Source organism: Callorhinus ursinus, unplaced genomic scaffold (genome assembly GCF_003265705.2).
Source record: "Callorhinus ursinus isolate GAN/ISIS: 27379988/994484 unplaced genomic scaffold, GSC_fseal_2.0 scaffold35, whole genome shotgun sequence".
NCBI lineage: Eukaryota > Metazoa > Chordata > Mammalia > Carnivora > Otariidae > Callorhinus > Callorhinus ursinus.
Window position 1 is genome coordinate 4,012,859 of NW_027397097.1, and position 22,214 is coordinate 4,035,072.

Genomic DNA, 22,214 nt, shown 5'->3' on the forward strand with positions numbered 1-22,214 from the left:
CTACATTTGGCATTTACAGTCTTTGCTAAGCAGTTGGGTGGTTTCCTTTATGGAATTAGCAGATTCTTTTAATCACACAAGGCCTGGGAAACAACCACGTGTCTTGAAAAGAACTTAATCGTTCACTATCATCATCATTATTGTCCTTAACAAATGTTAATTAAATATTTACTCTATGCCAAGTATTATGCTAGGAGCTGAGGCTATAAGAAAGTATATAACAAAACTGTTCATTTCAAAAAATAAAATGTGTCTGGGGAGACGGGATATATGTGAGAAAAGATAGCCCATGAGAAACAGAAAATGCTTGCTGCAGACAACTGTTAAAGAATTCAGAGTCTGAGGTGGTCAATGGAAGCAACAAGCAGCAGGAGCGACAAGCACTAGGCTTTGAGGGACAAAAAATAAGTAGAGAAAAAGGTGGAGGGCATTTCAAACCCATAAACCACTGGTTCTCAAATCTACCTAGGAGTTCATTTAAAATGTTTATTCCTGGTCACTGACCCAGAGATTCTGAATCAGTACATTGGGATAGGGCCTAGGTCCCTACATATTTAACAAGTATCTATTGATTGTGGCATAAGTGGCCATAACCTTGCTACACAGAGTAGGTCCTCTTATAAGGTCTTCTGGAAAATACAAAATTTTAGGCCCCATCCCAATTCTACTGAGTCAGAATCTATGTTTTAACAAGATCCAATGATGATTTCTACACATATTAAATTCGATAAGCAGTGGTTTTATAAGCCAATTCTTAAATGTAATTCAATTCTGAGAAACACTACTAAATCAACAGAACTTCCAAGAGATGGAATTATATAAGGCAAGCATAAAAGACTGGAGAAATACAAGTTTTAATTCAATACCAGAGTCAACCAGCCCTCAATTTCATCAACAAGATTATGACATACATTGGTTACCAGAAACCTTGCCCAGCATCTTTGGCTTATTGCTTAGGAATTGAGGGGTGACCAAAGAGACCCAGAACTCATCAGATCAAAAAACAGAGTGTAAGTGTGTCCAGAAGAGGGAGTATAATAGTTTTCCTAGTCAGGGAAAGTTCAGAAGCTTTAATTTCTGTTGGAATTTGCCCAGAGTTCTTTTGTTTTTTTAAGTTTTTATTTAAATTTCAGTTAGTTAACGTACAGTGTAATATTAGTTTCAGGTGTACAGCATAGTGATTCAACATTTCCATATATCACTCCCTGCTCAACACAACAAGTGCCCTCCTTAATTCCCATCACCTATTTCACCCATCCCCCCACCCACCTCCCTTCCGGTAACCATTAGTTTGTTCTTTATAGTTAAGAATCTGTTTCTTGTTTTGCCTCTCTCTTTTTTCTTTTGTTCACTAGTTCTGTTTCTTAAATTCCACATATGAGTGAAATCATATGGTATTTGTCTTTCTCTGACTGACTTCACTTAGCATAACACTCTCTAGCGCCATCCATGTTGTTGCAAATGGCAAGATTTCATCCTTTTTTATGGGAATTTGCCCACGGTTCTCTAAATCCGGCAACCCTAACTGTGGTTATAAAAGAGAATATCTCTCTTGGTCCTAATATATATATGACATAATATTTTAGGATCATGATATATATATAACTTACCCTCAAATGGTTCAGAAAAAATACTGTGTATACACACACACACAAATGTATTTATATATACACATATATAAACATATATACAAACATATAGTTAGATAAATAGGAAATAAATCAAATGGGGGAAATTTTAATATTAGGGGAATCTGGGTAGAGGATAGCTGGATAATCTTTGTACTATTTTAATTTTTGCAACTTCATTTGAAATTATTTCCAAATTAAAAAATTTAAAAGGAAAACCTCAAGTGTATAAGAAATATCCCTTTATTTATTGTTTTAAAAAATCAATTAAGAGACTCAAAGCTCTCATTCTGTCAGGGTAGCAAGAAATTAAATTTTCATCAATATCATAGGCTCCCCTCTCATCCAGGGAAACAGAGTCAATAGCTCTAATTCATCAAGGTTTCTGCTAACATCTGTATTGTCTAGGATCATAGTAGTCTCTGGAAGTCCGACAGCTTTCTCCTTGCATACCATTCATAAGCTGTGGTCAGGAAACTTGGTTTTAAGGCTATGAACCCCAAAGCCTCTGTCTAGGTATACCATATGGTCATCCCCTCAAGCATCTTGCCAGTTCCTTGAAGTATTGCTACCAAGCAATCTTTAGGGACTCTCTTGCTCTCTCATCACCCGCCTATTTTAAAATTTTAAGTCTTGAGGAAATCTATCATTCTGCTGTGTGATTTCTCTGAAAAGATAAGTATTTTCTTGTTGCTCATCAAGATACTTGACCTAAACTCTAGTGAACTCTGTATTTAAAAAAAAAATTAGAGTCAATAAAGGAAGTATCTTGTAAACAATTTTCTATTTTCTACTTTTAGCCCTGTCACATAAAACTCCAAAGGGACAAAACAACAACAAATAAAAAGTGGCTCTCTTTGTATAAGGTAGAGGGAAGGATGCAGAGCACACTTGGGATTAGGGTGAAGCAAGGCAAAGAACCTAGGGTGCAAAATCTAAGGAGGCATCCCCTTTCAGGTTTGTGGAAGTACAGGATTGGTGCCTGAGAGTGAATGCATTATTACATTTTTTAAAACAGCTTTATTGAGATATAATTCACATAGCAAACAATTCACCCATTTAAAGTGTACAGTTCTGGGGTTTTTTTTGTTATATTCATAGTTATGCACAAATATCACTACAGTCAATTTTAGAATATTTTCATTACCTCAAAAAGAAACCTCAAGCCCTTTAGCTATGAGCCACCTATCACCCTATCCCACTCCCAGGCCTAAGCAACCACTAATCTGCTTTCTATCTTTGTAGAATTATGGTTGAGTAATACTCCAATGTATGGGTATATGACATTTTGTTGATCTGTTTGTCCACTGATGACATTTGGGTTGTTTCTTTGGCTATTATGAATAATGCTGCTACAAATATTCATGTACAGTTTATGTGTGGAATAGGTTTTCATTTCTCTGTACCTGTGAATGGATTGGCTGGGCCATGTAGTAATTCGGTGTCTAATCATTTGAGGACCAGCCAGACTGTTTTCCAAAGCAGCTGCACCATTTAAATTCCTACCAGCAGTGCATGAGGGTTTCCGCACAGATTTTCTAACTCTTGTTATTATCTTACTTTTTGATTCTAGTCATTTTTAAAATTATTTTTTGGGGGGAGAGAAAGAAAGTGCATGGGGGGGGAGGCTGGACAGAGGGAGAGGGAGAGAGAGAATCAAGCAGGCTCCACACTCAGCGTGGAGCCCAACTTGGGGCTCAGTCTCACCACCCTGAGATCATGACCTGAGCTGAAATCAAGAGTCAGACACTCAACTGACTGCGCCACCCAGGCTCCCCAGATTCTAGCCATTTTAGTGACTATGAAGTGGTATCTTCTTGTGGTTTTGATTTGCATTTCCCTGATGACTAGTGACTTGAACATCTTTTCATATGTTTATTGGCTATTTGTATATCATCCTTGGAGAATTATTCACATCTTTTGCCCATTTTTTAAATGGTTTTTTTTAATTTTTGAGTTGTAAGATTTATTTGTATTTCTTGATGTAAGTTCCTGATACAAATCAGATAAATGATTTACAAATATTTCCCCTCATTCTGTGGGATTTTTGCATTCCTTTATTTATTACAGAAGTACAGTTGACATTCAGTGTTATATTAGTTTCAGGGGTACAACATAGTGATGTGACATTTCATGCATTACTCAGTGCTCACCACAATAAATGTAGTCACCATCTGTCACCATACAACGTCATTGCAATGTTATTGACAATATTCCCTATGCTATAATTTTCATCTCTGTAGCTTATTTTGTAACTGAAAGTTTGCAACTCTTAATCCCCTATTTCACCCATCCCCTTACCCCCTGTCTTTTCATAGTCTTGATGGTGTTGTCTGAAGCAGAAAACTTTTTAGTTTTGAAGAAGTCTGATTTATCTCTTTTTTTTCTTTTGTTGCTTATATCTAAGAATCCTTTGCCAAGGGGCACCTGGATGGCTCATTCCGTTAAGTGTCTGCCTTTGGCTCAGGTCATGATCCCGCAGTCCTGGGATCGAGCCCTGAGTTGGGCTCCATGGTCAGAGGGGAGTCTGCTTCTCCCTCTCCCTCTGACCTTCCCCCCTGCTCATGCTCTTGCATGCTCTCTCTCTCAAATGAATAAATAAAAAGTCTTAAAAAAAAAAAGAAAAGAACCCTTTGCCAAATTAAGGAGATTTTCCCTTTGTTGTCTTCTTTTTAAAAGAAAAAAGTTTTTACTTATGTATTTGAGAGAGAGCACGAGTGGAGGGGGGCAGGGAGGGGCAGAAGGAGAGGGAGAAGCAGGTTCCCCACTGAGCAGAGAGCCCAATGAAGACATGGGGCTCCGGGCTCAATCCCTGGACCCTGAGATCATGGCCTGAGCTGAAGGCAGACGCTTAACTGACTGAGTTACCCAGCCATCCCCTCTTTGTTGTCTTCTAAGAGTTTTATAGTTCTAGTTCTTATGTTTAGGTTCTCAATCTACCTTGAATTAATTTTCATATATGGTGTGAGGAAGGGATCTAACCTCATTCTTCTGCATGTAGCTATATGAGCTCCATTTGTTGAAAAGACTACTCTTTCCCTACTGGATGGCCTTGGCATTCATGTAGAAAATTAGTTGACTACAGACATACAGATTTAATTCTGGACTCTCAATTGTATTCCATTGATCTATATGTCTATCCTTGTGCTAGTACCACAAGGTCTAGATTACTGTTACTTTGTAGTAAGTTTTGAAATCAGGAAGTATGAGTCCTACTTTGTTCTTCTTTTTCAAGATTGTTTTGACTATTCTAAGTCCCTCACAATTCTAAATAAATTTTACAGTTAGCTTGTCAATTTCTACAAAGAAGTCAGCTGGGGATTCTGTTTGGATGCATTGAATCTATAGATCAGATTGGGGAATGTGAACACGGGATTTTTTTCTAATTGTAGATCTTCTTTAATAACTTTCAACAATATTTTATAGTTTTCAGAGTGTAAGTTTTAGACTTTTTTGTTAAATTTATTCCTAAGTATTTTATTCTTTTTGATGTCATTGTAAATGGAATTGTCTTAATTTCATTTTTGGATAGCTCATTGCATATATATAGAAATACAGTTGGCTTTTGTACATCAATTGCATCCTGAAACCCCTGAATTCATTTGTTAGTTCTAATAGTTTTTTATTTAACTTCTTAGGATTTTCTGTATACAAGATCATGTCATCTGTGAATAGATAGTTTTACTTTTTCCTTTCTAATCTGGATGTTTTTTGCTTCTTTTTCTTGCCTGTTTGCTTTGGCTAGAACCTCCAGTACAATGTTGAATTGAAGTGGCAAGAGCAGACATCCTTGTCTTAGAGGAAAGCATTCCATCTTTCACCATTAAATATAATGTTAACTGTGGGTTTTTGGTAGATGCTTTTTTCATATTGGTGAAATTCTCTTCTGTTTCTAGTTTGTTGAGTGTTTTTTATCATGAAAGAGTGTTGGATTTTGTCAAATGCTTTTCTGTATCTAATGAGATGTACATGTAAGTCTTTTTATTATGTTGATTACATTATTATAATTATTACATTAATTGATTTTTAGAAGTTGTACCAAACTTGCATCCTACTTGTTCATGGTATAGCACTGTTTTTATATGTTTCTGCATTTGTTTTGCTAGTATTTTGTTGAGGATTAATTTATTCATATTCATAATAGATATTGGTCTGTAGTTTTCTTGTGATAAATTTTTCTGGTTTTGGTATCAGAGTAATACTGGCTTTATAAAATGAGTGTTCTTATCTCTTCTAACTTTTGGAAGAGTTTGTAAAGAATTGACATATTTTTTCCTTTAATTTTTAGTAGAGAATTCAATGGTGAAACCATGTGGATTTGGGCTTTGTGAGTAGTTTTCTGATTATTAACTCAATTTCTTCACTTTTTATAGGTCTGTTCACTTGTCTGCTTCTTGAGTGAATTTCATTAGTTTGTTTCTTTGTAGGAATCTGTCCATTTCATCAAGGTTCTCTAATTTGTTGGCATACAGTTGTTTATGGTATTCCTTTATACTCCCCTTTTCCCCCCATAAGGTCAGCAATAATGTCCCCTCTTTTACTTCTGATTCTAGTAATTTGAGTGTTTTTTGAGGGGGGGGGGTTAGTTTAGCTAAAGGTTTGTCAATTTTGTTGCTCTTTTCAAAGAACTTAGTTTCATTGATTTTCTCTATTGCTTTTTCTATTCTTTGTTTCATTAATTTCCACTCTAATCTGTATTGTTTCTCTTCTCCCAGTTTCCTGATTCTCTTTTCTTCAGAATCTAATTTACTAAACTGGGCCTTAGGTTTTGTGTGTGTGCATGTATTCCAATAAAACTTTATTTACAAAAGAGGGCAGCAGGCAGATTTGGCCGAAGGGCCACAGTTTGCTCACCCCTGATCCAGAGTAATAGTTCCTAACCCTGGATGCATAGCATTTTAAGGAACTGATTCCTGGACCTCACCCCCTGAGATTATCACTCAAGTGATCTGGGTTGGAGCATGGAGTGTTTTTTTCTTTGCTTGTTTTTTGTTTTAAGCTTTCTCAGGTGTTTCCAATGTGCAGCCAAGTCTGAGAGCTATCTTTTCAGAGCAGGGATCTGGCCTTGGGTTTTTTTGTTTGTTTGTTTGTTCTTGGCTTAAAACAACAGAAATTTATTATCTCAGAGTTTGAGGCCAGAAGTCTGAATTGAAGTGTCAGTAGGGCCATGCTCCCTCTGAAGGCTCTAGTGGAGAATCTTTCCTTGCCACTCTCAGCTTCTGATGGCTATAACCTTGCCTTAGCTTGTCAGCATAACTCCAGTCTGTGCCTCTGTCTTCACATGGCCTTCTCCTCCAACTCAAAAACAGCAAACGAACAGATGCATAGGGCAAAATATGGGGGCATGTGTAGCATGGAGCTCTGATGTCCTCAGGGTGTGCTACCCTCCTAGTATCTGAATGTGTCCACCAACCTGGAAGCTCCATCTTTGCAGTTTTAATTTCAGTTATTGTATTTTGTGTATATATATTTAATTCTTTTAGATTCTTGAGCAAATTTGGTATAGCACTTTTTATGGTTTCCTATTCTCTATAGAGATCTTCTATTTATGTAATGGAAGAAATGGTAGCATGTAGTCAGTTTTCTATCTCTAACAATGTTACATTTCCTGATGAACTACAAGATCCACCTTCTATTATAATATGCATATTGTGGATGAAGGGAAATTGAATCTGTTGGAGTTAGCTCTGGGCTGTGGGAGGGAAACTGATTTTACGATGATGAGATGTCCACAGCCTGATATATCCTAGAAATTTCTAACATTAGAAGAAAATTAAAGATTTTGGACTCAAAGCAACAGGAGAACATAACCCAATACTATATGGCAAAGGGAGGGCTAAAAGGTATTATTTTTGTGGATTTCATTGTTTAAAAAAATTCTATATAAATCACAAGCTGGAATGAGCAATACACATATACACACACATTCTCTCTCTCTTTTTCTCTCTCTCTCTCATATTTTTCTGCCCACCCTTTAGTTAGGAATATCAGTTAGGAGTGAAATGGCCAAGTATGTATCAGTTATGATTGCATTTAGCTACATGTAATGAAAACCAAACTAGAATGGCTTAATCAAAGAGAGGTGTATTATGTTTTCCAAGTAAGAAGTCCCAAGGAAGTCAATCCAAGTGCAGCAAGTCAGAGACATCAATAATGACCAGTCTCCTTTTTATCTTCCTGCTCTGTCATCCTAAATGGTGGTTTTCAGCCTTATGGTCAAAAGATGACTACTGACTTCCGGCTTCCAGTCAGGCATGTAAGAAATTTGGAAGTTGCCATTGCATCCTAACAAAAAATAAAGAGCTTAACAAACTGAAAAATCAACAGCTTTCTTGGGTCCATCAGAGAAGTGAGGTTACAATGCAAACTGCTGCCCCCAAACTGGAGACACAGGCTTATTTCATATAAATCAAAATTTAGTGTAGCAGAAACCCACAAGCAGAAACCTCAGGGACCAGTGCAAGGGTTGAAAAACCCAAACTGCAATTGATGAATTACTGGAGGCTCAATGTGGCCAAGTCTGAGAATCATAAACTCCAAGAAGACCCAGTCATATGGGGGTATATACTATTGTCAGTTTTACCCCCAGGACCTTGACCAGGTTCTCATAGTGAATATTGGAGAAAAATCCCTCATGCTTCTGGCAGGGCAAGGGGGAAAGTAGCCATTTTGAATATGCCAGAGCATCTGTTCTTAACAAGGCCTGCCCTCAGAAGAAACTGCTTAACCAGAGCCTAATCTGCTGGGTTTTTATCAGAGCCTAACTCACCTAAGGAAAGGGAAATACCCAACCTAAGCCCACTCTAGCCATTCTGTCCCTTCTAAGTTGGGGAGAAGACTGAAAGGTACTTGTGAATTTCACAATTTAAGGAGGCACAGGCTCCTTAAAAAACTAATGCTAATCATTAGGACTACAGAATACTTCTACTCCCCTCACACCTTACCACATTACTAAAGACCTATTTATAGCAGTTCTTTTACCCAGTACATCATGTCCAACTATCATGAAAAAGTTATAAGACATATTGAGTAGCAAAAAAACAAAAAACAAAAAAAAACAAAAAACAAAATAGTTTAGAGAGACAGAACAGACTTAAGAGCAAGGAAAGTTATCAGAGATGAAGTGGGACATTACATGATAATACAGGGTTTAATTCTTCAAGACATCACAATCCTTATTGTGTATACACCTAACAACAGACCACCAAAATATGTAAGGCAAAAATTGATAGAACTGCGAGGAGAAATAGATTAATTCACTATTACATTTGGAGATTTCAGCACCCTTCTATCAGAAATGGATATATCCAGGGGCACCTCGTTGGCTCAGGCGTTAAGCATCTGCCTTCGGCTCAGGTCATGATCCCAGGGTCCTGGGATTGAGCCCCACATCGGGCTCCCCACTCTGTGGGAAGCTTGCTTCTCCTTCTCCCACTCCCCCTGCTTGTGTTCCTTCTCTTACTGTGTCTCTCTCTGTCAAATAAATAAATAAAATCTTTAATAAAAAAAAAAGAAATGGATATATCCAGGAAGCAGAAAATCAGTAAGGAAATAGTTGAACTCAAAGGTACCATCAATCAACTGGATATAATGAACATCCATAGCCTTCTTCATCTAAAAGCAAAATATACATTCTTCTCAAGCCCATATGGAACATTCACCAAGATAGACCATATTCTGGGCCATAAAACACACTTTAACACATTTGAAAGAATGTCTGCTCTCAGACTACAATGGAATTAAACTAGATATCAACAACAGAAAGACAATTGGAAAATCCCAAAATATTTGGAGATTAAACAACATTCTTCCTCATAACACATGGGTCAAAGAAGAAATCTCAAGGTAAATTTATTATTTTTATTCAATTAATTAACATATAATATATTTGATTTCAGGGGTACAGGTCTATGATTCATCAGCCTTATATAATACCCAGTGTTCATTACAACACATACCCTCTCCAATGTCCATCACCCAGTTACCCCATCCCTCCATCCCCCTCCCCTCCAGAAACCCTCAGTTTGTTTCCTAAGATTAAGAGTCTTTTATGGTTTGTCTCTCTCTCTGGTTTCATCTTGTTTCATTTTTTTCCTCTCTTCTCCTATGATCCTCTGCCTTGTTTCTTAAATTCCACACATCAGTGAGATAATTGTCCTTCTCTGATTGACTTATTATTTCGCTTAGCATAATACTCTCTAGTTCTATCCACATTATTGCAAATGGCAAGATTTCAATTTTTGATGGCTGCATAATATTCTATTGTATATATATACCACATCTTCTTTATTCATTCATCTTTCGATGGATATATGGGCTCTTTCCATAGTTTGGCTATTGTGGACATTGCCGCTATTAACATTGGAGGTGCTGGTACCCCTTCGGATTGCTACATTTGTATCTGTGGGGCAAATACCCAGTGGTGCAATTGCTGGATCATAGGGAAGCTCTATTTTCAACTTTTTGAGGAACCTCCATACTGTTTTCCAGAGTGGCTGCACCAGCTTGCATTCCCACCAGCAGTGTAGGAGGGTTCCCCTTTCTCCATGTCCTTGCCAACATCTGTTATTTCCTGACTTGTTAATTTGAGCCATTCTGACTGGTGTGAGGTAGTATCTTATTGTGGTTTTGTCAAGGTAAATTTAAAAATGTTTTGAACTAAATGAAAATACAAGTTATCAAAATTTGTAGGATACAGTGTAAACAGTCCTTAGAAGGAATTTTATAGCATTAAGTGCATATATTAGAAAGACAAAATCTGCCAAAGTCACACAAGAAGGTATAGACAATCTGAAAACCCTGTATCTGTTAGGGAAATTGAAATTAAAGCAGTAATTAATAACTTTCCAATACAGAAAGCACCAAGCCCAAATGGGTTCACTGGTGAGTTCTCCCAGACATTTGAGGAAGAGATTGTACCAATTCTCCACAATTTATTTCAGAAGATAGAAGCAGAGTGAATACTTCCTAACTCATTCTGTGAGGCCAGCATTACCCTATTACCAAAACCAGACAAAGACAGTACAAGAAAAGAAAACTGTAGACCAATATCTCTCATGAGCATAGATATGAAAATCTTCAACAAAGCATTAGTAAATAAAATCCAACAGTATATAAAAAAATTATACACCATGACATCATAACAAGTGGGATTTATCTCAGGTATGCAAGGCTGATTCAACATTCATTTAATGTAATCCATCACATCAACAGGATAAAGAAGAGAGATCACATGATCATATCAATAGATGCAGGAAAAACAGTGTGCAAAACCCAACACCCATTCATAATAAAAACTCTCAGTAAACTTAGGAATAGACGGGAACTTCTCAATTTGGTAATATCTATAAAAACCTACAGCTAACATCATGCTTAATGGTGATAAACTTTAATTTTTCCCCCTAAAATGAGGAACAAGGCAAGGATGTCTCCTTTCACCATTCCTTTTCAACATCATACTGGAAATCGTAGCTAATGCAATAACATAAGAAAAGGAAATAAAAGGTATACTGATAGGTAAGGAAGAAATAAAACTGTCTTTGATTGCAAATGACATGAATATCTATGTAGAAAATCCCAAGAGAATTGAGAAAAAAAAAAAAACCTCCTGGAACTAATAAGCAATTATAGCAAGGTTGCAGGATATAAGGCTAATATACAAGATTCAATTGCATTCCTATATACCCATAATGAACAAATGGAATTTGAAATTAAAAACACAGAGGTTTTTGGCAGCTTTCTGCTCACAACTAATTTTCCAAATTATATACCTACCTAACCAATTCCCAGCAAGGAGAATGAGACCATATGAGTGCCTTCGATCGGTCATAATTCCCTCCTGCAGTGAGCTGGAGCTAGAGAGCCTTGGGCAGGAAGATGGGATCTACTCAAAAGTGGAACTCTACCAGCATGAGAATAGGAAGAATTGGCATATGGAGAAGTTCCAACAATATCTGCTAAAGATAGGGAGAAATGGAAAAATTAGAAGGAGAGAGAAAAAGGGAGAGAATGTGTGTGTATTACATACCAAAAGAGAGAGCAAGAGATGGAGAGGTCATACACACTATCTTAGGGTTCTTGAATGCTGTACTCTGGCATCAAAATTTCCTGGGGGAGGGCATCAAAACATCATATATCAACATTGAGAGAGATGAGTTAATATGACAATTAGTAGTTGCTCAATTCTTATTTTTGAGTGCATAGAGTTTTACATCAGAGGAAATAATAATTGATCTCACGAAGTACTTTTTCAAATACTTGGTATAAAATCTATCCCAAGAGCAGTCTGTTTTCCCTATGATACGTGCTGGTGGAACACTTGGAGAAATTGTTTCTATGCTTGATCTCAATCAAGGCAAAATAAGCAAGGATGGAGCTGTACAGACAACCTGCTTTTACTTAAAGCATTCTTTATTGTCAAGAAATGGGGTATTTTTTGTCTGAAGTGAATTACATTACTTTTGAGTCACTTCTGAAGCTTTTTCATGACATTTTAAAAAACCTGAGGCAATTAAAGCAAGTTGCCTTAAAAGGTTGACAACAAACCTCTTTAAAACAGGTTGAGCTAGTCCCCCCACACATACACCTTTCTTTAACTAATCAAGGTGAACAGTTAAAACGAACAACACAGACTGTAGTTTATTTGTTACATGCATTCAAGATGAGAAGAAGTAGTCTCAACAAGTCCCCTGGAGATAGCTCAAATTTTGTATCTAGCCTTGTTATGTGATTTTTTTCTTTGCATTTGTCTTTTGGTTACCATGACAACTGGAGAGCTCATGGGGAGGAGAGATTGTTTTGACTGTTGAACTGAGACTAGGAGGAAGAGTTGAGACAGGTGTAGAAACATGGATTCAGGTCAGGGAACAACCTGTTGTTGGGGCTCTGTGGGTGTGTATATGCTGAGCATTTTAGGTTATTTTGTAGTGAATACAGGCCTGATGCTGAATAGTATAACAATGAGGAGTATAAGAGTAAGACATGGAGAACTTAAAGGCCAGTGGGGCAGTAAAGTTTTATGTAGCCACAATGTCCCTTGCTCTCTTACATTGCACAGATTTTGTGCCCTTGTCCACCCCTGAGTAAGTGACTGATCCACCCAATCCATCATGCAGGCAAGTAACACAATGAAAATATATCTAACTAATAGCTAAATAAAAATCTCCCCTGGCCACACTCCCTATTATAGGGTATCTTGAGTAGAAGAACACAGCCAGCTTGAGCCTATCCTGCTGAGGTGACCTCAGAGGAAGGGATTTGGTGACAGACTAGCAGCTGTCTTTTTTTTTTTTTTAGATTTTTTAATTTATTTTTATTTGACACAGAGACAGAGATAGAGAGAGAGAGCATAAGCAGGGGGAGCGACAGGCAGGCAGAGGGAAAGGGAGAAGCAGGCTTCCCGCTGAGCAGGGAGCCCGATGCGGGACTCGATCCCAGGACACTGGGATCATGACCTGAGCCAAAGGCAGCCACTTAACCAACTGAACCACCCAGGCGCCTCTAGCAGCTGTTTTTGACAGGACCTCTCCAGAGTACAGAAGCTACCAAGTCCCCAGCTCATGGAGCAGCCAAGGGATGTTGTGGTACATCAACTCCTAAGGTGACCCTGGTCACTGGTAAGCTGAGACTAAGTGCCCAAGTTGGACCTGGACTGATAATTTGGAACTGACCTAAATTGGTACACATTGGTAAAGACTGACCCTCACACAGGATGCCCTTTTTGGCAGTTCACTCTGTCCACCTCCACCCTGGCACAGCCATCTTCTTGGATTCCAGCTGCCACAGGTACAGTTTCAGAATTGATTTCAGTTTGGGGGCATCTGGGTGGCTCAGTCGGTTAAGTGTCCAATTCTTGATCTCAGCGCAGGTCTTGATCTCAGGGTCGTGAGTTTGAGCCCTGCATTGGGCTCCATGCTAGGCATGGAGCCTACTTAAAAAAATTTTTTTTAATTAAAATTAAAATAAAAAAAGAATTGATTCTGGTTTTTACCCATCACAAATGCAGAACCACTCCATTTTTTATTTAAAACATTTTAAAAATATTTTTTCTATTTTTAAAATATGTTTTTATTTATTATTTTTTATTTGTTGCTGATTCCAAGTAGGGGTAGAGCAGTGTGTGTTCCCCTACATAAGAATTGGAAAATTTTACCACTTAAAATTGATTATGAGTCATTTAACTCTCAAGAACTATTTTCTAATTTATCACTGACTTGAATTAATGTTACATCTTTATTCTAAATCTGCCTTTTGTGTTACTTCCTCTGTTTCCCTGGCCTCCTGTTGGTGAAAAGGGATTTTGGTGATGCGTAATCTTTGAAAAGTACATTCATTAAGGCTGTCAGCACCATGTATTTGAACATTATAATCCTGGCTTTTTATTATGTTTCTTTCCCACTTGTTCTTGGTTGTTATTCCTGAATGTTCTGCAATCTGTCTTTACTGCCTGCTTGAATTACAAGTATACACAAAGAAGTGGCTTTTATGCCATGCCAAGGCAAGGATGTTGTGTTTCAGCTTTATAATAATAGCACTGGGGGACATATTTCATTTCAAAAAGACTAAGTTCTACTTCAAAAGAGTTTTACTTAATTAAAGTTAAGGTGGTGAAAAGCCTAAAAAGCAATTCTTTGACCATAAAGTATTTTCATTTAGCTATTAATTAAATATATTTCCATTGTGTTTATAGCCTTACCTATTAATACTTTGTTTTCAAATAGTCAAACAAAAATGGATTGCATGACTCTCTTTACTGTATTTCATTATTTCCTTTAGCTACATTATGGCCTATTGAAAATGATTTCATATTTGCTGACACGGTATTGATGATTCACATTTACTGCAGTTAATTAGAGGTATATTTTGCATCTTGGAGCAGCAGTAACCTGGTCATCTGTTCTCCTGCCCCCTCCCTGTAAGCCATCTGCTTTCTCTTATAACAGCTCTACTGCTTACATAGTCCACATGCTGCCTTTGACAAAAATTCATTTATTCATATACCAAACATTCGATACATCCAAGGCACAATTGTACACATTGCAGGAAATGAAAAACTGTCATCACATTATATACTGTTTTAGAATTTGTAAAAATATTTTCTTACAATGTAGAAGGGAAGAAGTCAAAGAGGAAGTAGGATTCATTAGAGATGAACTCAGAGATAGATGGGTAGGATATTCCCAGGCAGTTGAGAATGAGATTTGTATGTAGAGATGTCAAATAGGTAAATTTTACCTTTGTCTCTCTCATCTTACTCCTGTCTTCACCCAAAACTGGCTCTTAGCATGCCTCTCTATTCCTTACCTGAATGCATGTGAGCTTTATGAGCGCAGGGGTTTTTATCTATTTTGTTCACTGCTGCGTATTCAGCACCGATAATGCCTGGCATGTACAGATGCTAAGTATTGTGAGTTTTTGAATGAATAAACATAGGAATGAGATGATGATTACCTATAAGCTTTAGGGTCTCTGACCTTCTTAAGATGTTAATTATTTCTTTTTTTTTTCTCCATAAACCTTGGTCAATAAAATTTATTGTAAAACTTTTTTAAAGTTTTAAAATTTATATCTTTTTTAAAAAAGATTTTATCTATCCATTTGACAGAGAGAGAATTTATATCTTTAAAATTGTGAATGAGGGGCACCTGGGTAGCTCAGTTGGTTAAGCATCTGCCTTTGGCTCAGGTCATCGGCCTCTCCACTCAGTGGGGAGCCTGCTTCTCCCCCTCCCTCTGCCTGCTTGTGCACACACTCTCTCTCTCCGTGTCAAATAAATAAATAAAATCTTTTAAAAATAAAATTGTGAATGAGATTTCATATCATATTATATATTTTGCAGCTGTGTTTTAGTTTGTTATTGTTATTAACTCTCGTTCAAGTCTTTTCCCATTTTTATATTGGTTTTCTCTTATTGTAGGAGCTCTTTATATCTCAAGGAAATCAATTTTTTGTCTGTTGTATGTCTTGAAAGCATATTTTCCAGCTTGTCATTTATCTTTTTTACCTTGTTTATTGTATTATTTCATGTGTGATATTTTTAATTTTTATGTAGCCATCTATATAAATATTTTATGTTTTCTGAATTTCTCCTTGATTATTTTTTTTTAATTTTATTTATTTGAGAGAGTGCACGAGAGAGAGAGAGAACACAAGCAGCGGGGAGGGACAGAGGGAGAGGGAGAAGCAGACTCCTCGCTGAGCAGGGAGCCCGACATAGGACTCAATCCCAGGACCGGGATCATGACCTGAGCTGAAGGCAGATGCTTAACTGACTGAGTCACCCAGGCGCTGCTCTCCTTGATTATTTAAGAAAAGTTATCTCATGCTTTCTTGTAGCACTTTAACCATTTTTTTTTTTTTACTTATAATATCTCTGATCTATTTAGGTCAGATAATTTTTACTAAATAAACCCATCTTTTTTTTGTCACTGATTAGAAATGTCATCTTATCAAATACTTAATTTGGATCCATAACTGGTCCCTCTTTTCCATTCCATTGATCTTTTTGTCCATTCATATATCTGTACCAACATGCTTAGAGTACTATATCTTTCTAATATACTTGGTTTTTTGGTGTGTGTGTGTGTGTGTAGTTCTATGCAGTTTTATCTTATGTGTATATTTGTGTAACCACCACCACATTCAAGATGCAAAACTGTTCCATAACCACAAAGGAACTCCCTAATGCTACTCCTTTATATATCTGCCCCTTGGCATCCACATCTTATAGTTTTGTCATTTTTGAGAATGTTATTAAATGGAGTCATGCAGTGAGTAGCCTTTCGAAACTAGTATTTTTTCACTAAGCAAAATGCCCTTGATATCCATCCAGATTATTGTGTTTATTACTAGTTTGTTTCTTTTCATTGCTGAGTAGTATTCCACTATACAGATATACCAGTTTTGTTTAATCATTCGCCAACTTCAGTTAATGTCATTTGGGTTAGACATTTGTGTTATTTTCAGTTTTTTGGGGGTTTTTTTGCTATTACAGATAAAGCTGTTATGAACATTATTCTTGGTGAATGATTATATTGTTGTTGTTCCTAAGTAGAGAGTACTGAATGAAATATAATCATCAGTTTTTGATAGAAACACTCTCATCATTGGTCCAGCGCAGAGCCCTAATCATATCCATTTATTTATTTAATTATCTATCATGACTAATAAAATGAACATCATGAACCTACCACCTAAACTAAGAACAGACAACTTACATTTTTTTTATGTTCTCTACCCCTATCCCATCCCCTTGCTTCCCCCTTAAGACACCCACTTTCTTTTTTTTTTAAGTAGGCTCCACACTCAGCATGGAACCGAAACCCAAGGCTTGAACTCATGACCCTGAGATCAAGACCTGAGCTGAGATCAACAGTCAGACGCTTAACTGACGGAGGCACCCAGGTGCCCCAAAGACACCTATATTTTATTTTTATAAAAAGATTTTAATAATCTATATTATCTTCTGGGATTTTCTATGTTATTAAAATTTTGCTGTCACTACTTTCATTCTTGGTTAATATTCCATTGTGAGAACATAACAAGAAAATTTAAGTTTTCAGCTTTTGCTGTTATGAGCAAAAGTCCTTTTTCTAACCATTAAGCTATAATTTAGTAATAACAATAATAATAATACTTTGTTTTAGCAGCAATAAAGATACTGCTATAATCTATAATGATAATAATAGCAATGACAATAATAATGTGATTGCCCATCATAACACTGCTACACTGATCTGAGATGCTTTATGATAGCCCTAGCCTTGTATTTAACTTGCATCAATTAAAAAGGTCAGGGGAATGGAACTAGAGGGTATTATGCTAAGGAAAATAAATCAGAGAAAGACAATTATATGATTTCACTCATATGTGGAATTTAAGAAACAAAACAGAAGACCATAGAGGAAGGGAGGGAAAAACAAAATAAGATGAAATCAGAGAGGGAAACAAGCCATAAGAGACTCTTAGCTATAGGAAACAAACTGAGCGTTGCTGGAGGGGAGGTAGGTGGGGAGCTGGGGGAGCTGGGTGATAGGCATTAAGGAGGGCACCTGATGTAATGAGCACTGGGTGTTATATACGACTGATGAATCACTGAACTCTGCCTTTGAAACTAATAATACACTGTATGTTAATTAATTGAATTAAAGTAAAATAAAATAAAATGTCAGTGGAAAACCCGGTAAGATCTAAATATTCTGCTCATTCATGGTGATATTTATGTTTTGTAATAAAACTCTCCTTGATACACTCTTCTACAGAGTATTTGTTGAGAGTAAGGAATTATTTGTATGTTTATACAATTGGCCCAAGAAGTCAGCCACTGCCCCAAATAGGGCCAGACTCCTTTTACTGGTATTGACATTCAGATAACTTAAAAATAAATGCTCTGGGGACACCTGGCTGACTCAGTTGGTAGAGCATGCAACTCTTGACCTTGGAGGTGTGAGTTGGAGCCCCATGTTGGGCATAGAGATTACTTAATTTTAAAAAACGCTGTCATTCTGCAGAGGTTGCTAACTTTATTGTACTGGACGTCTTCCTTATGCCCTTCTAAATCTATCCTCCACCCTTCTCCAGCCCACTGTGCCTCAGAAGGCTGACCTGTGTGGAGTGCTTCCACAGGCTTCCTTCTCTTCTGCTTTCAGTCTGGTTGGTCAATGGGAAGCACAAGCAGGTAACTGAAAGAAGGAAGAGATTGAGGTTGGAAGGCAATCTGATTTATCCTTTGACATAATTGATGTCAGGTGATTCTCTCCACAAAGGCCTTTTGGTTTCTGATCCCAGTAGCTGCTACCTTCCCTCATCCCTCATTCAGAGAGGTAACATCTCCTCAAGTGTGTCTAGCTCTGAGGCCTTACATTATCCTTTGTGGTATTTCTACCCATATATATTTTTTTTAATTAAAAGATTTTATTTATTTATTTGACAGAAAGAGAGACAGCGAGAGAGGGAACACAAGCAGGGGGGAGTGGGAGAGGGAGAAGCAGGCTTCCTGCCGAGCAGAGAGCCCGATGTGGGGCTCAAGCCCAGGACCCTGGGATCATGACCTGAGCTGAAGGCAGACGCCTAACGACCGAGCCACCCAGGCGCCCCCTTCCCATATTTTTGTATATAATCTCTTTATTAGACTCTCCTCAGATTATTCAATCTGAAAGGCCTCTTTCCTGTCAGCACACCAGTTGATACACTGAAGTGGCAGATGATCATTTACTTGCCACATGGTGGAAGAGGCATGTCTGCAGTAGAAGAGAATGAGAGAGTGCAAGATGAAGAGGTAAAGCCCTGATGCCATGGAGATCTGAATTCCAGCCCCCAAAGCCCTTGTTTCTCAAGCTCCCCCTTCCATTCCTTCAGTTACCTTAGTATACTCCATGGCAAACAGGCAAGGAACAGGAAGCCCATTCATGTCTAGATCAATTTGAGTTGAGTTTTCTGTTACTTGCCACGAAGTATACTAAGGTAGCCCATGGCCTACGAAACTGCAAAGTCCGGAGATAGATTGTGCTTCAGAATTAGTTGATCTAGTAGTTGAATAATGTATCCTAGACCCTGTTTGCCATACACAGTGTCAGCTTCATTCTAGGGTCTGGATTTCTACATAGTTATAAAATGGCAGTTGTATCCATTCCCCTAACATCTGGTGGGAGGCAGTTGCTTCCGGGTACTTTCTCAGAAAATTCAGTAAATTCTTTTTCTGAAACTCTCAACAAACCTCTCCTTGCTTCTCACTGGGCCATATAGTATCACATGCCCATCCTTGAACCAATAACTACGGCCAGGAAGTAGGATTATGCTGACAAGTGTAAACCTGAGCACAAACCTTTCTCTTCCAATCAGGAGTAGGTCAGTTTCCCCAAAAGCACGTGGTGCCACAGTTGGGATGGAGGGGGAGCCTGGATAATGGGGAAGGAAATAGGGGAGATACCAAGAGAAAAGGGAACAGATCTTGGGGCGATAACCACGATATCGTCTATGCCTTCCTAGCTATATGTAAGTCAAAAGTTTATTTCCTGCTTAAACTATTTTTTTTTAAGATTTTATTTATTTATTTAACAGAGAGAGACACAGCGAGAGAGGGAACACAAGCAGGAGGAGTGGGAGAGGGAGAAACAGACTTCCGGCTGAGCAGGGAGCCCGACGCGGGGCTCCATCCCAGGACCCTGAGATCATGACCTGAGCCGAAGGCAGACGCTTAACGACTGAGCCACCCAGGCGCCCCTCCTGCTTAAACTATTTTATGTTAAGTTTCTTTCCCGTCTTGAAAATGATTAATGATTAATTCAACGAGGAGTATCTTGGTACTTGTTCTGGCTGTGCCATTTCCTAGTTGTGTGACTTTGGTCATATCATATAAGCCACCTATACCTTAGCTTCTTCTGTAAAATGAAGGTTAATAACATCTGCCTGACAAGGTTGCTCGGAGCTCCAGCGAGATGGGAGATATGAAAGCATCTTGTAACCTATAAAGGGCTAAAGAAATGTGAGGGCTCTTTATTAGCAGTAGCTTTGTTGGTGCCACACCCTGGAGATCAAGTTGCTCTTTTTAGTGAGCAAATTCGACGCTCCCACCTGGCTTAGAAATGCTAAATTGCTAACAACCTCCCTAAGGTTTTACCCTCTTTCTTTTTCATAAGACACCTCTCTGAGCTGCTAAGAGCCAGAGTTGGAGTAAATTATCGGGTTTTCTTCACTGCTCTGGAAAAGAACCAAGATGTTTACAGGTCATTCTAGTCAATCCAAAAGCACTTATTCAGCACCTTCTGGTGTCTCCTACTGTGGTAGGTATAAATATAACCGTAACAACCTGTTAGTGTGAATTATCACAGAGAGAACAGCTCTCAATGCAGCTGGAGATTAGTTAAGCAGCGAACATTGTGCTATCTTCCAGGCATTATGCAAACTCATATCAGTGTAAGGACTTTTTTGAGTTGACTGTGATAAGAAAGAAAAGCACTGAAGGAAATGGTTATATGGTTAGGAATTTGGTAAGGTTGGTTTTTTAAGTAGATTGTAGACTGAATGATACCTGTGAATTTATGTTTCCCTCTCCAGGCCCCTAGAGATGAGAAATCTACTTTGAGAAAACAGTAACTTGGTTCAATTTAATAAAAATACTCTCAGTACGCAGAATAATTATGGAGATATGGAGAAAGATTCTTTCTGCCTGCAACTGCATAAAACTATTAAGAGTTAACTACGCTGAAATAAACTCAAAGTCTGATGCTGTAGCAGTTCTCACCAGGAGAACATCTCCCAAATTTCTCTCTTGCCTTCCCATTCCAGGGTATACCAGTGAGTAAGGGAAGGATCAGGTCTGGGCAGTTTGATAAAAAGTGACCCCCAAACACACTTTGAGACCCACTGGTGTAAGATAGTGAGTTTTGCGTACCCAAGAGCCCCCATTCTCTTCATCCAGTGTTTTCTCCCATTATAGCACGGAAGCTTAAGGGATTAGTAACTTCTTGGTCCAGAACCCTAGAGCCAGCACATAAACTTGGAGCCTGTGTTTCTATACAGTTTTCTTTCCCACTGTTCCAAGCTGCTTCATGCTCATTTTTTTTTAAAGATTTTATTTATTTATTTGACAGAGAGAGACACAGCGAGAGAGGGAACACAAGCAGGGGGAGTGGAAGAGGGAGAAGCAGGCTTCCCGTGGAGCAAGGAGCCCGATGCGGGGCATGATCCCAGGACTCTGGGATCATGACCTGAGCTGAAGGCAGACGCTTAACGACTGAGTCACCCAGGAACCCCTTCATGCTCATTGTTGACATAAACCTCAACAGGGAGTATATAGGAAATATGTATTGCCCTTCTATTATGGTTAGTACACTATAATAGAACTACAAGATAAATATAATTACGCATATATTTATAAGTGTGTATGTATATATATCAAGGTCTTTGATTTTATTAGTGTTTTAAATCTAGTTAGGAAGACAGGATATATCCTTAAAAAGATTTAAACACAAAGGAGCATGTGCTTAGTGTCAAATGAGTGATTTAGACCAGTAACTGCAAGTAATTTGTTGATAATGAAGCAAATTTTGTAAATGATTTGCCTTTATAAAATAAATTTGAGCAGATTATAAGGATAATAAAGATATTCACATTTCCATATGCTTTCTTAAGCTGGGGAAAAAGGGATTGAATTATATCCAGCTAGCCAGAAATGATAAATTATGCATAACTAAGTGTTTCTATGGGGATATGAAGAAAAGGCTGAGAACCGTTCATTTATACACAGAACTTTGGAATTTCCTAATATAGACAGTTACTGAAGGCTAGTGATTTTGGAAATTTTTGTAAAGAAAATGAGAGTAGAATTGCATTTTGATTGAACTATAGGATTTAAGCAGACTATAGAGAGATTGTGGGGAGTGGGAGGAAGGGTTCACTCCAGGCCCTAGATATGTCAAGTAACTGTATGATTTAGAGCAAGGGAAACTAACATTGGATAAATAGTTGTCATATGACAAGGAGTTTGTTAGATACTTGGCATATATCATTTCATCTAATACTTAGGAAAACCTGAGACAATTGGGATTACTTTCACAGTTTCCCAGATAGGAGACTGATTTCAGAGAG

At 37.8% G+C, this 22,214-nt stretch overlaps 1 protein-coding gene across 3 annotated transcripts in view; it reads right to left on the reverse strand.

Moving 5' to 3' along the window:
- The window catches only part of PGM2L1 (phosphoglucomutase 2 like 1), a 95,829-nt gene that overhangs the window by 51,951 nt on the left and 21,664 nt on the right, over window positions 1-22,214 (reverse strand). Inside the window, exon 2 of one of the 3 annotated variants that reach the window (XM_025894455.2) lies at window positions 18,231-18,307. The exons of the other annotated variants lie outside the window; for them this stretch is intronic. The gene's annotated coding sequence lies outside the window, so the exon portion shown is untranslated. The remainder of the gene's footprint in view (window positions 1-18,230; window positions 18,308-22,214) is intronic. 3 annotated transcript variants of the gene reach the window in all.